Genomic DNA, 14,654 nt, shown 5'->3' on the forward strand with positions numbered 1-14,654 from the left:
TCAATCATGAAATAAAAGAATCTCACACTGGGTATTCCTCACTTCATGATTGCAACTTTCAAATTCCCTTATCAAAAGGCAGGGCTTGAGAGCCATATTTGCTTCCAAACTTACACGTTCTAGTTCATATATACTGTTTTTTCAGTATTCCACCAACTTTTATTCTGTAAGAACAAGTGTGGGGTTTTGTTGTTTTTTGTTTTTGTTATTTTTGTTGTTCTTTTGTGTGTATGTTTTTTGTTGTTGATATTTTTATTGAGTTTTATTTAAAATATTCTGTTGGTAGTTTTAATCAAGGCAGCACGATGCTATAAGTACATGTCATCTGGTTCTGCTTCTCAGTTTCCCATGTTGCTCTGGAAGAGCTCATAACCCAAAGTTGATTGGTTATACTTGCTTTGATTTTGTTTTGTGGTTTAAGCCAAGGACTTGGTCCCTTCTATGTTTTTTACAATAATCTATTTTTTCCTCTTGGTGCTGATTGCCATTGAGATGCTGACAGTTACGTGATTGGCTCCCTCTGGAGCAGATACCAGAGATGCATCATGGATCACTGGTCAGGGAGTGATGGAACAGCAGCACAGTCAGTCTCCCCCCTCCACAGCCCTCCATACATCAGTACTGCTTTGCAATCCATCTTGGCTGGCATGGGCAGAGAACAGAGAGGGAGACCAGATTTGTTTCCAGCCTTACATCTTCTCATTCATATTTTGTCACACTCATGTTACATTGCCAGGTGTAACGTAGTTGTAAGAACAGTCATTTTTCCTTCATTGAAACTGCCTATAAAAGCTTCTATTTCAGTAATGATTTGTTATACATTACAAAAACCTTTGCACACAGAAATTAATATAACTAAAATATAGGGATCAAAGATATTCCACCTTTTTATCTGTAATTAAATGATCATTTACTTCTGACAGACCTCAGTGTTTTTGACAAATAGTATCTGAATCTGATTGAAGGTATGGCTACGCCTTCCTAAACACACTGCAGTCAAAGAATGATGTTACTACCATGCTCCTGTTGTGAGGAACATCTATTGACTGCTTAGTATTACTACTAATTATAAATATTAAAATATATTCAATAATTAATTAAGATGCTATTTTCTATCCCACTATGAGCACTGGCTACTGTCTTTGTAATAATCATCACCAAAGTATGATATTTTTTTATTTTATCAGGTAAATCACATTTCTGCATTTAATACATCAGTTAAGCTTTTATCACATGCTTGGAAAGCAAAGTAAGAACTCTGTATGCATTTACACAGGAGAGGGAGAACTTCCTGCATATGCAGCCACTGACTCTTAATGAAGAAGAATAAACCACAAATTTGCATTATGCCATTTAGGTGCCCAATTTTGCCTTTCTGTTTTCTCTTCTTGTCCCCTCTCTATTATGGATGCATTGGTTTAATTTGCTTTCTTTAGAATTTTTGTTGATAGTAAAATGAATGTGCAAATTCCCTATCAGTTGTATATATTAATATAATTCCCTCTCAAATACAGCTCATTAAAATTAGTACTGGTAAAAGGTGAGATACATATTCATACAGTTATTTACATAAATCCCATTCAACTTTATGCACCCTAAGCTTTAATGCAAAGTATCTACTACTGCAGGTAATTTTAGCACACGCGAAGCAGTACTGAAGTGACATATGATTTCCCAAAGATTCAGTGTCTTTAAATAAAGGGATTATTTGGAAAGAAAAAATTCCATCAGAAATTACATTTTTGACGTTGTTATCTTTATTTACTTTACTATTCTGAATATTTTAACTCTGCCACTTAATGCAATGAAATTCTGAGTTTCCAAGGAAGTTACTGGTCAAAATTTATCATCTTACAATCCATTACCATAGCAAACCTTACCAATTAGATCTTTTATTACAGCACTAAAGCTAGCCAGCCATCTCAGTTCTGCCTTGCAACTGAGTTCAAATGCATTTTCTAAAAGATTAGTACAAGATTAGTACAATTGTTCTGTAAGAATATTAGTATGAAGCAACTTGTGAGATACTGCACGCTCAAGACCCCAAAGTAAATTTTACAAAATGAATATATATTGAAAGTCAATCGTTTTCAGTTTTAGTGATGAAAATATACTTCAAATCAGTAGTGATACACTTACTGATCTGCAGGTTATTTAGTTGGATTATTTGCATTCTAACTATGAGAAAAGTCACCAGGTCATTATATAGTTTCGGGATATTTAGGAATCATCTATTCCTTGTTGTGAAAGACATTTGCTACTAAAAATATGTATTAACATCTACTGTGTGCAGGTGCAGATTCTACTTAGCCATGCAGGTCTATTGGTGTAAGTGATGTTTTTCTAAGTAAACAGCGGAGATGCAAGGTCATAAGACTGGAAAATGGCATATATCTCTCAGAAAATTATTCTGCTGGTACAGGCCTGCAACTTTTATATTTTCCTTTGCATAATGCAGCAACACATTATGACTTATAACAGTCTGTGTTTTCACAATTTTCCAGTTAATGCAAGTAATGTTTAAATACTCTGAAGTTAGATTATTAACTTCCACAAAATAGAAACAGATGTGTGTCTTAGTATGCCATTAAATTTATGATTTACATAGTATTCCTGAATACAGCTGAGCAGAGGCCAATGATTCTAATTTGCTCTAGATTTACAATAACCTGATCTGGTTTTTGTAAGTACTGAAACACTTTAAACAAAATTAGAAAGCCGTTGTGCTTTGTGTGATTAAAGATGCAATTCCCTTTGGGGTAATGAGAAGAGTTAGAACATGTTTCTTTCTTTATGGATGTTTCTATTATAAACACGAGTACCATATATTATGTATTTTTGTTACTATTTCCTTCTTTTTAATTATAAAGTAAACTGATTGAGTTGTACTGGAGTTACACTGAAGCTCTGCCAAAATCTAGCTAAAGAATGCATGCAGAGGTTCATAAAAATCCTTAAAATTCTTCTGAGGGTCTTAGGGTCTTTTTAGACAAATACTAGCTCCTTATAGTTTTTAGAGACCAAAATATCTCTCTGATTTTAAATGACACAATTTAAAGATTTATTTTAAAAGCTAATGTATTTCTCAGCTTATTAGACTGTGCTAAAACACAAAGCTTTACAGGACAAAGGTTGAACGGATGCATTGTAGTTTAGGTATGAAGATAGAGAATTTCGCTCACTACAATTCCCTGAAAGGAGGCTGTGGTAAGATGTGGGTTGGCCTCTTCTTCCAGGCAACTAGTGATAGGACGATAGGTAATGGCCTTAAGCTGCACCAGGGCAGGTTCAGGGTGGATATTAAAAAAATTATTAGAAAGATTGGCGATATATCGGAACAGGCTGCCCAGAAAGGTGGTGGAGGTACACAAGAAAAGGGTCAATGTCTTACAGAGTGGTGTGGTTTAGAGCAGTCACAGGCATGGGTTGATGGTTGGAGTAGATGATCTTAGTGGTCTTTCCAACCTTAATGATTTTATGATTCTCTGTCTAAGGACAGAGATGACAGCTGGAATGAAAGACATAACTTAAAACATAGTTTATCTACAAGGTGGAGTCAAACTGTGGTTCCACTTCACTAAACACAGAATTCTATAAGAATGAGGCAAAATGAGATGACATGTTGGACGTAAGCAAATGGCATGCAAGAGGAATAGCCTGTATATGAGTATTTAAGGACTGATGCAAAGATTCTGAAAATCAATAGAAGTTAGGCCCATAGAGATGCATAGCTTTGGGTTTAGCTGGAAATGAGGTAGTTCCAAATTCTAATGCATGACTCCACAGAAGATTTTTTTTGTGTAGGGACATTTTTATAATTTTTTTTTTTAGGTTACCTCAAAGATTCTTTGCATACTGCACCCCCAAAAAATCAAATAGATTTTATGAACATAGAAGTGCTGAATCAGGCCTTTAATATAAATAATACCCAGAGCATAATTTTATTTTATGTATTATATTATTCATTTCCTATTTTACATAATGCATTGAGGGTAATATATGCTCAGTATTATATATTCATATGTAATCATACTACAATATATGTATTTATATTTATCGTTACCTCTGAAGAAATGTTTTAATATTATTAATCCTTTCATTTTAATTACATATAATTAACCATCATTAAAACAGGAGCATTACCTTTTAATAAAAGTTTAATCATACATTTACTGAAGCACAGGATCAAAATGCTACACACGGATGAGATGTCTTAAAAGTGATTGAATGCATTCAATTTATTTGGTCAGTCACTCTTCCAGTGCACTTAGAGAAGTGCCTTTTGTGCATCACTCAAGAGATCTCCAAGAATAAGTTCCCTACTGCCTTCTTTGACTTGGGATTATAGCATTAGACAGTCATACAGACTAAGCCACAAGCATAACTCTACATACTGTCTATGTCTATGACCAGTCTACACACTGCTCCAAAAATCTGCTTTCACTTTTAGCAGTGCAATCCTTGGCATGCAGAGCACATGGTCTATTATACATATTTTTGCATTGCTGTGGGTCATTGTCATGCAGCACCGGTAGGATTTTTGACCCAGGCAGGTTGATGTGAACAAGGATGAGCATCACTCTGCCAGGGGATCTGACAATTGCAAGTTGAAGGTTTGAAAAATATAGGGCAAGAAAAATGTTTCACGATCCATTGAGGCTGAAATGCATATAACTGGACTGGTTCTGCAGTTTCATTTGAATTATCTGATAAATGTTTCTGCTAAACAAATAATTACCCATACAAAAGGCATTAAGCTAACAACAAGAGATTAGCAAACTAACTAATTCAAGTAAAGTTTATCTTATCCTTAGGAAAGAATTAATACTACAGAATTGTTTCCTTCTTGAAAAAAAATCATATATATATATTTTTTCTGTAGGGATGAATGGCATTAGAACTTTGGAACCTCACATTTCTTTTTCTCCTGCAACTTAACAGAAGCTGATGCTCCACTTCTGAAAATACACAGGCAAACTGTGTGAGCAAATTTTTGCTGAACCAAGACCATATACTTGGTCCTACAAGCACTCATGCCCATTGAATTTGATCAACAATATTAGAAATTGCAAATATAAGGAAATATGTCACCTTACATCTTATGTTAAAAATGATGTTAGGTTTTGGAGAAGGAGTTTTTAATTGTAAACTCATACTTGATGCTTCCCAGAGCGTGGAGCTGTTTGCAGCAAGCTGCTGCTCCCAGAGCCCTGTGTGATTATCTTGGAATAAAAACTGCAGATGAGAATTCCACATGTCTGAGGCAGAGCGCCTGAAAGGAAAGCTTAAATTTTAATGACAGAGCATGGGATGGTCATTATAGGAATAAACCATAGTGATAAAAAGGGAACAGCTGGTCAACAAAGAGTTTGTAGTATTTTTTTCATATTAGTTATTTCAAAGTCATATTAAGCTGTCGGAAGACTTTGGTTTATAATAAACATGGTTTCTTCAAGATGCTGGGTGAGTCTGGATGCACTTAGCATAATTTATTTTCCAATTGAGTCTGAGATGCTCAGACCTATTGAAGTTGACTTTTTTTTCCAAAGAAAATTAAATCAAGTTTTATTTTTGTTCAAAAAGGGACTTACTTACATTTCTTAATTGTCAATTTTCTTCAAACAATTACTGCAAGACAACATTTTTTAATAAGTGAACATCCAATACATTTTGTGATTTCTTGCATTAAGGCTCACTCTAAAGACTTTTGTCTTTTGCAATTACACAGCAACTCAAAATCAACGGGAACTTCAAAACGGTATTTATATTGTTTTTGAATCTTGCTAATGTGATTTAAAATTACCTTATCCCAATATACTTTAAATCTCAAGGGAGACTGTATTTTAAAGGTTACTGTGGCTGGAGGGCTTCATCCATTAGAAAAACATTAACTAAAAATATACAATGGACCCTTTTCTACTCTTTTCTTTGTATTTCCCACAGCTACGCTATATTAATATTGACATGGGTAAGAACAATTTAACAAACTTTAGAGTGATAACAAGGCCATTTTGCAATGTTTTGTTGAGCAATAAGGCTGTTGAGAAGGGCAGATTTTGTCTCCTCAGTTCCTGTCATTCTGATCATTTTATTGCATAAGACCTGGGTCAGAAAGTTTACGTCTCTATAAACTATTGACTGCATGTTTTCAGAAATACCACAACAGAGATTCCAGTAAAAATCTGTAAGAGAACTTTCCACCTTCTGACAAGGCATTTTTACTAATTCAGAAGTGGTCGTTGTTGAAGAGCTTCTGTCTTCATTATTTAATTCCTTTGTGGAGCTTACAGTCAACATGATCCCGTTGAGTTCTTTATTTAATATGTTTCAGAGCACAGGACACCTGCCGACTTCTTTAATAACGAGTTGTCCTCAGTTGGCTTATATGTGAAAACTGTGCAGCAGAGGCAAGTAAAGAATAACCTTAGACATTAAGACTGATTCCATTAAAAATAAAATAAAACTATGTCCAGGCTCCACACCCGAAGTCCCTAAAATAAATTTGCAAAGGCTTTTCACAGCATGGAATCCAGACGGATTTTTTTTTTAATTGAATTCTGTGCCATGTAAGTGCAGCTCGGTGGAATTCAATTTCCATCTAGGCTCCCAGGAAAGAAATACATGCTAAGTATTTTTATTGCTAATGTTTTGGATTTAGTTTCTTAAGTATTATTTAGATTTGACTGTGGGCAGAGTTGCTGGTGTTTACTGTAACACAGTGCTCTGTGCCTTTCTTTGGAGAAGGGACTCTTAAAAAAAGGATTGGCTAAAGTGTGGAAATTTAAACCATGAATAAATTCTGGGGCTTTGTATTGTATTAATAAGGCTCATAATCTACTTCTTTGTGCAAGCTCAATGAATTTGATTGGGAAAATCTCCATATTCCCAACCCAACCTATATTTTTTATCCCACTTTAATATATTTTCTCTACTTTGTTGGCAGCCTCTTTCTCTTATTAGGAGAAGTATGGAGTAATACTATTACGGATGATTCAGCGAAGCCCTACAGTCTCAGTCCTGCAGTTCTTAAGTAAGGGAAGAAACCCCACTAAGATCAATGAGTCCTTCTTCTGCTCTGACTGGATGATAACTAAAACAGAGAAATCAGTCTTTGGCCAATTAGTTTATCTTAATTCGCTTTATCCCGCACTCAGACATTCACATAATATCACCCACAATTCTTTTACTTTTGCTGAAACACATTATTTTACTTCAACCTACACAACTCAGATGATGAATAAAAATTATCTCACAAATGAAAAGTGCATTTAGCCACTGAACACTCAAACTGTTTTTCTTAGTCAACAGAATCTGAAATTAAATACTCAGCCCATAGGTTTAGCCTTCTTAATTATTTCATATTGCAATAGGTAAATTAAGTCATTGGTGTTGTGTCAGCTTACCTGATGAAGAAACATGCGCTCCCTTTGGATTCTGTCACAAAATATGGACCTAATCCAAACTGTGCCCAAAATATGTATTAGAAAACACACTGTGCCCTGCTCATATCTAAATCTACTTCCCCTTTCTCTGTGAAGAAATGATCACTATCTACTATATATATATTCTGTGTTGATATTATACACATATCTATATATTATATATTACATCTTAGTTATTGCCTATTTTTGTTATATTGTCTAGGAATCTTTGAATGTTGAGTTAGTAGGATTATGATTTTTTTATAATTGTATACCTTTTTCAGATAAGCTTGTTGACATATTTGTAAGTTTTATTAATACTTTTGTTAAGTTTGTTAGGAAATCAGGATAAGATAGAGATATATATCTTTGCTAAATCTGCCTATTGATGGGTTGTATGTATAACTGCTTTTCAAATTCTGCTTACGAATAATAATTTTATAAGTGGATATGTGTTCAAATAACATTTAGATTTTTTGTAGACATTGTCCTTACTGCATTTGGTTGCTAGTTTTGTGAAAGTGTTTTTCTTGTTACTTTGAAGAACTACACCTAATTCAGCAGGACAAGAGTGACCAGGACAGCGTATACATATGATTATCAATGGATCCAAACCAGGCCTGACACTGGACATCACACAGACAGAATGAATTGTAAACCAGTCCAAATAATGAGGAGCAGAATTTGTGCAGGCAGTGAGGAGCTGGCCAGGCTGCAGGCAGGGGATACAGCTTTCTGCAGCCAGACCCACTGGTTCAGGATTCTGGAGAAAGACTATGTTCTCCAAAGACTTTCTAATAATTCAGTTCCCTTTTATTCTACTGTAATTCTTTACTGTGCAGCTAGACTATTTACAAACAGATAAAATGATATATATTAGTTCACTTCAGCTTATGTCTCTTCTTCCTGTGCTCCACACAATTATTTTGTAGTACATGAGGAAAAATGTCTATGTTCTAATTCAGTCTAAATAAAATGTTAAAACAACAATCTCTTCCAACATTACCAATCATTACTTGCAAAATATTTTAAAATTGTGAAAACAAACGCTTTGACCTTGCGAGCTATGGAAATATTTAAAAAACAAACGTGCTATGCTTTTTTTAGCTAATAGTTGTAATTTGCATAGTTGAACCTTGAATGCAGTCATAAATAGATGCAGATCCAGTCTGGCATAATGCCCAGCAATGTTAGGGTGCCAGACAAAAAATCGGGTCAACCACTTACTAAGTAAGTCATTCTGTCTCAACAAGGTGATGTCTAACAAAGAAGCTACAAGGCTGAAGACAGATAACATATTCAGCTGCTGTTCAGAAAGACAAGAACTTTTCATTTATCAGGATAATCTACTACTTGTAATCAGTACACCTAGTGAACTCCCTCTTGTAGAAAAGAGAAAAGCCCATCAATTGTTTTTGCTAATTAAGATGAATATTATTCCTGTGAAATGAACCAAAAAGTTCTGTGTAACCAGAATCCCAAAAGAGATCTGCAATCTAAAAGAATAATTGCACAGAGTTTTAATTGAAAGGAAAGTGAGAACTATTTTTTTTGTCTCCAGTTTTTAGCTGCAGTGGTCTTTTACGTAGATTAGAAGTCTTTTATGTTCTTAGTTTATCTAAGACATGATTTTCCATATATCAGAAACAGCTCTAGAATTAAAAATTCATGACAAAATGGCTTCATATTTAATGAAATGCTATTACTAAATATTATGTATTTAGGAATTATTTGAAGTAACAGATCATTTATTAACATATAAAGTCCATTTTTAGATTAAATCTAGATGTTGTGAATGTTCATAGTAATGTGCATTTAATCTTTATTCATTAAACATAGCTAGAGTTAGAAATGAGAAGGAGAGTGTTTTTTTCTTAAACTGGTATTAATTATTTTCAACAATTTATTTTCTTCTGTGACATTTATCTTATTTTTAGGATTAAGAGGCCTTCCAATAAGGGAGAAGTAGGAGGAAGCTCAATTTCCCATTCCTTAAGCAAAAGACACCCAACTTGAAAATATATTTATATTGGAGGTAATATTTACATAATGGGAATCTGTAATCAGCAGAGTAATGTTGTATTCCAGGCAACTCAGGGAAAACTCATGGAGCTGCATATGGTTATATATATAAAAATTAATTCTCCCCAAAATAATCTATTATTGCTTTTGTTGTAGTAACCCTCAAGGTTCAAGCGTTTGCCCCATCATCTTTGCTTGTAGTGTAAAACATACAATTGGTCTCAAAATAAAAATAATTACAACTTCACTTAACATGCAAATTTCCAGTTATAAATTACCTCAAATCAGGATACTGACTGAATAGATTTATTTTCATGAAAAATGAAATGTAGTGCCTCTTTTCAGCCCTTCCCCCAAGCTTTCGTCACAAGATCAGCCTCAGGCAAAAATGATTTTAAGTAGACTAAAGCTGCTGGTAAACACTTACCTTTGACAGTATTATTGCCAAATGAACATTGCAGAAAAGGGTGTATGCAGCACAAGTGTCTGTCTGTGGCTGCAACCTACATGCAGTCCTTATGCCAAGTGCCTACTGTTAATAGGCAGATATACACAAAAGAGACAGACCCTTTGATGGTTTAATCCCAAACATACTTAACTGTCACACAGTTGATTTTTTATTTTTTTTTTTTAAATTAAAGATGACTCTTGAGATATTCTTTAACATTTTTATGTTTGTGGATGAAGGAGGTTAAATGTAGTTCTTATGCAATTTTGCAACTCGTTCTTTTCTTTTCCCCCTTAGTTCAACATGACTTTTCCTTCTCTTTAATCACAGTCATGCCCCAAAAGGATCCTCAGTCCTGATCCCTGTGAAATATTCGCAGTTAGCAGTCAGGTAAAAATACATCACAAGCATTGCCAAAGCAGAACTCATTGTTATTATCAGAGGGCTAGATCTATAGGTCAAAAACAAGTGTTTCAAAACAGCTTCACCTGTGGGTTTTACTTTCCTATAAAAAAAAGTTTCAAAGAACGACTAACCTGCCGTATTCATTGGAAATTGTGTTATCATTCATCATAAAACTTGTGTTTTGCTATTGGTTTTCTTGAACACTGCCAACTTTGATATTGTTTATATCAAAGACAACAAAAAATCATTCCCACATATTTTAAATCTATCACTGTGTTATGCTCTTACACATTAAGGTATGTGAATAATCTCTTTTTCTAAAGGATCTTGAGTTCCTTTTGGGATTAGATGGAAGATCTTTCAAGTGTAACACTAAGAAGCAGTCACATTTCAAGTTGGAATTTTTGCTCCGATGGGATACTTTTTGAGTAATATTTCTTTCCATTTTAACAGTAGTTTCACTTCATGATGGTTTTATGTTGATTTCAGGCCATGCTTTTGTATAGTGGGAAAGAAATATTTTTTTACAAAGTGAATGCCCAAGACCTGTTGAAAAACATTTCTCCTTAGCAACGTCCTCATAAGATTCAGTATAGTTTGCTCAGACATGTTATTTTAGGATGACCTTTACATGTACAGTATGATGAATTTTTCTTTTTATTTGATTGTAAAGATGTAATGATCAAGGGGTAAAATAAATATTGCCTTTTCCAGCCATCAAAAAAATAAAATAATAAAAAAAGGAGTGACAAAAGAAACAGTCCTTGTTTTTTTGTTTTTTGTTTTTTGTTTTTTTTAAACAACATGATGGCATGCAGAAGAAATGATGACTCTGTTTGGAAAATATGTATTTTTAAATTCACAGATAGAGCAAAGCCCTAGTGAAACATAAATAAAGATCAATTCTATACAATTTCAAATAGCATCACATACTATGGAACTCACCTTTTTCCAGCCTTAAGAAGAGAGAGATTTATGTTCTCTCCTTCTGGAATGAAAATGTTTTTAGGTTTATGGGAATATATACAAGAAATTTTGCAGAAAAATTAAAAGTTGATCAGTGTGAGGTCAGTAGCATTTCTGACACAGATGCTAAATCCTGATTTATTTTCTTTGGAAGAATTAGTATAATGTTCGGCAAATCTGTCCTAGGTAGCTTACAGGATTTGAATATTCAAATATTTTCAGTTGTATAAGCTGTATAATTATGAAATTATACAGTACAGTTATTTCTCAAGCAATTTGGTAATCTTTTATTAAAGTAATTTACCTTATGTACTTTGTTATCAGAAACAGAAATAGCTTTCTGCTTACCATTCTGGGAAAGATGGAATTCATCATTCTGCCATAAAGGGCCTAGAAAGCAAAGAAAATATTATTAGTTATCATACTTTCATGTGCAGGGATTCTAGCTGCCAAACAATGCATCAGTGTCAAAACTAAAAATGAAAATATATGCTCAAAATGTAGATCAATAGTTTAATGCAGTTTTGAATATATATATTACATGTAGTTAGCAGGTACCAGATTAGAAAAAAAAGCCTGAGCTATTATGTATATCTGTATGTAGAACTGCATACCAGCTGGAATTTATCTGTACAGTGTTCATAAAATATGGACATGGGATCTTGGCATCCAACCAGTGATTGTGCTTTTGAAAACAAAACCATGGGCTGGCTGTCACTCTTCTCTGGAGTCAGAGAAAACAAGGGAAAGCATATGCATATAGAGTCAAGGTGTAAGGAGACAATTTTCAGTAAATGTTAAAGATTTTCTTCTTAATTCTTAAAAAACTTTGCATTATATGTGTATTTTTAATATTTTCATGATTATTAAAATAATTAGTCAACAGTTTCATTTTGATGTAGAGAAATAGCGCTAGGGAGCTCTAATTTTGCAATGTTTAGGCTGAGTACAAAGTACGTCATACACCTCATCAGCATGCCTTCACTGGGCGTGGGAATGAAAGAGAAGATTCTAGTCAACTCTGTTCTTCCTTCTGTTCCATTCTCCCTTTCAGTCACTTACACCTGACATAGCAGTGATTCTGTTCTCTTTAGACAGAAAGGAATCACTGCCACCAGCTCCTTTGACTAAAACCTGAGCAGAGCTATCATTTTCCCTCAGTATCTGTATAGAGGGGATTTTGACTTTTCTGTAAAACCTTATGCTACATGTCCCAATTGTACAGTTCAAGAATAAAAACTTATCAGGACAATAGGCTAAATTTTACTGTAATTTCTCACACAAAATACAACATCACTCCCACTGAAATGGCCAGGTAGAGTATAGGATCTAACTTGTACATGTTTTTCAGAGGTAAAATAAGGAGTTTCATGCCAAAGGAAGAAAAACATTTATAACCCACTTTTAATTCTTCACTAGTTTCATCCTTTGAGAAAATTAAATCCAAAAGTAAATATGCAAGGGAGAGAATTAAGGGATTCAATTTAAAATTATGTTTAGAAAATGTTATTACAACCAAGAGAGAGAGTCACAAACCACTTCAAAAAACAACGCTGTCATCTAGATAGTGCTATTTCCTTTAGAGAAGAAAGCTACAAACTGAACTAAATGTCATACTGATTCTGAGCTCTCAACATGACCGCACACACTGCTGGATGAAATGTCGCTGCTCATAGGTAAAGGAGTGTCCAGACAGAGAGGAATTCCCCAGACAGGAGCTACCTTCAAGGGGTTTTCCTTGGGCAAAAAGGGGGGTTTCCACAGTGCTCGGTGCTGCAGAAATCCAGGCCCAATCTAGGTTGCAGCACAGCACAAGATACAGGGAGTCTGGATAAAGCTAATGTAAATCAGAAGAGTCCCCGCGGGCTGCTCTAATTTGCACGGAGATTCATTGGCCTGTATCCAGCCCTGAGTCTGAGCAGCTACGGAGATGGCTTAGAGCCACTTTTGCTCTGTTCTTTGTGGTCCACATCTTTGGTATGGTGCTATGTGAGACATAGCAGAAAATATCTCCCTTGCTTTTTTTCTGAGATGCAGGAAAACAGGGTCTCTGTCAGCCAAAGGAGTAGTATTGCACATAAGCAAACCTTCTGAAGATCCCTCTCAGCTGAGCCCTTCCCCAAAGCTCCTGTGTCCCCAGATCCCACTCTTCTTAGTTTGCAGGCACCTCATCTGGGGGAGGTGACCATCAATCCCCTGCCTGTTCAGGATGGCTACAGAAAAAATCCACTCATTTCAGTGAAGTAATCCTTTGCCTTTCCTCTGCACAGCTTGCAAGTCCCCTGCCCCAAAGCCATGATAATTTTTTTTTCAAAGCTATTTATAAACCAATAAAATGTCACCATTTCATAAATGAACAAAAGTTCTCCTTGACCTCAAAAGGAATTATATTCGCGGAAGGGTGGATTTTGCCTCTAGATCTAATCTTCAATTCTTAAGATTCCACAATGTGGGTTACAATGCTGTAGGACACAGACTGAAAACTGTGGGCCATCCCTGACATATCAGCCACATCTGGCAGCCTTGAGACAGACAAGTTGGTCAGGACTTTCACACTACAGTCTTTGCAGCTTTTGTCTAAAGTACATGCCTTAATGTTCTTCAAAATCGTGGCTTAAATCCTTACATGGATTCATAGGAGCAGAGCAGCTGAAAATAAAATAAGTTAAGTATGACAGCTAATGTTTGAGTTCTTTTTAGACATAAGTCATTTTTAATAACAGGTTATTTGCTTGTGTATAGAGGAGAATTATTATTTCAGAAGTGAGTCAAGGCTTCTCCTAGCTTTGGCTCTCACTGGCTCAAATAAACAACCTGAGTGGATGTGAGCGTTACCACCCAAATCTCAAATCTGGTTTGAGAACTGTTAACAAGTTTTTGATTTGCTTTTTTTCAAATGTAATTTGTCTATTAATGTTGCAACTACTTTCCGTGTCTCTGGCAGTGGCATTAGAAATGTCAGAAAACCTTATTCAGTTCTGTAATTCCTGCTTGCTCACTGCAGTTGCAGAATCAATAAACAGAATTGTCTATTTTTCATTACAGGCTCCTGAAGAGGGCAGCACGTTCTAGATGTTATTGAACTGTAAGCCCTGACGTGACAGCTCTGGCTTTGCTATACTGCATGCAGTGGAAGGGGAATCAAAACATCCTGGATACGTTGTGTAGACAGTTCCCATGATACAAGAAGTCAGCCGAGGTTCTAGGCCGTTACAGACCAAGGTCAAAGCTGTATTTGATTATTAAAGAGAACATTCAAATTAGCTACCTGAAGCAATGTGTTTAGAAAGAGATCAACAAAAAACTGGAAAGAAGTACTTCCACGAGGAGTATGTTTTATCTTTAACACTGTAGATAACTTTTCCTATTGGCATTGCATTGACTATCAAAAC

General features: G+C 35.0%; 1 protein-coding gene across 1 annotated transcript in view; it reads right to left on the reverse strand.

The window, feature by feature from the left end:
* ADGRL2 (adhesion G protein-coupled receptor L2) overlaps positions 1-14,654 on the reverse strand; it is a 378,308-nt gene that overhangs the window by 161,636 nt on the left and 202,018 nt on the right. The window contains exon 3 of the mRNA XM_031554862.2: positions 11,611-11,652. The gene's annotated coding sequence lies outside the window, so the exon portion shown is untranslated. The remainder of the gene's footprint in view (positions 1-11,610; positions 11,653-14,654) is intronic.

Source organism: Meleagris gallopavo, chromosome 10 (genome assembly GCF_905368555.1).
Source record: "Meleagris gallopavo chromosome 10, MGAL_WU_HG_1.1, whole genome shotgun sequence".
Taxonomy (NCBI): domain Eukaryota; kingdom Metazoa; phylum Chordata; class Aves; order Galliformes; family Phasianidae; genus Meleagris; species Meleagris gallopavo.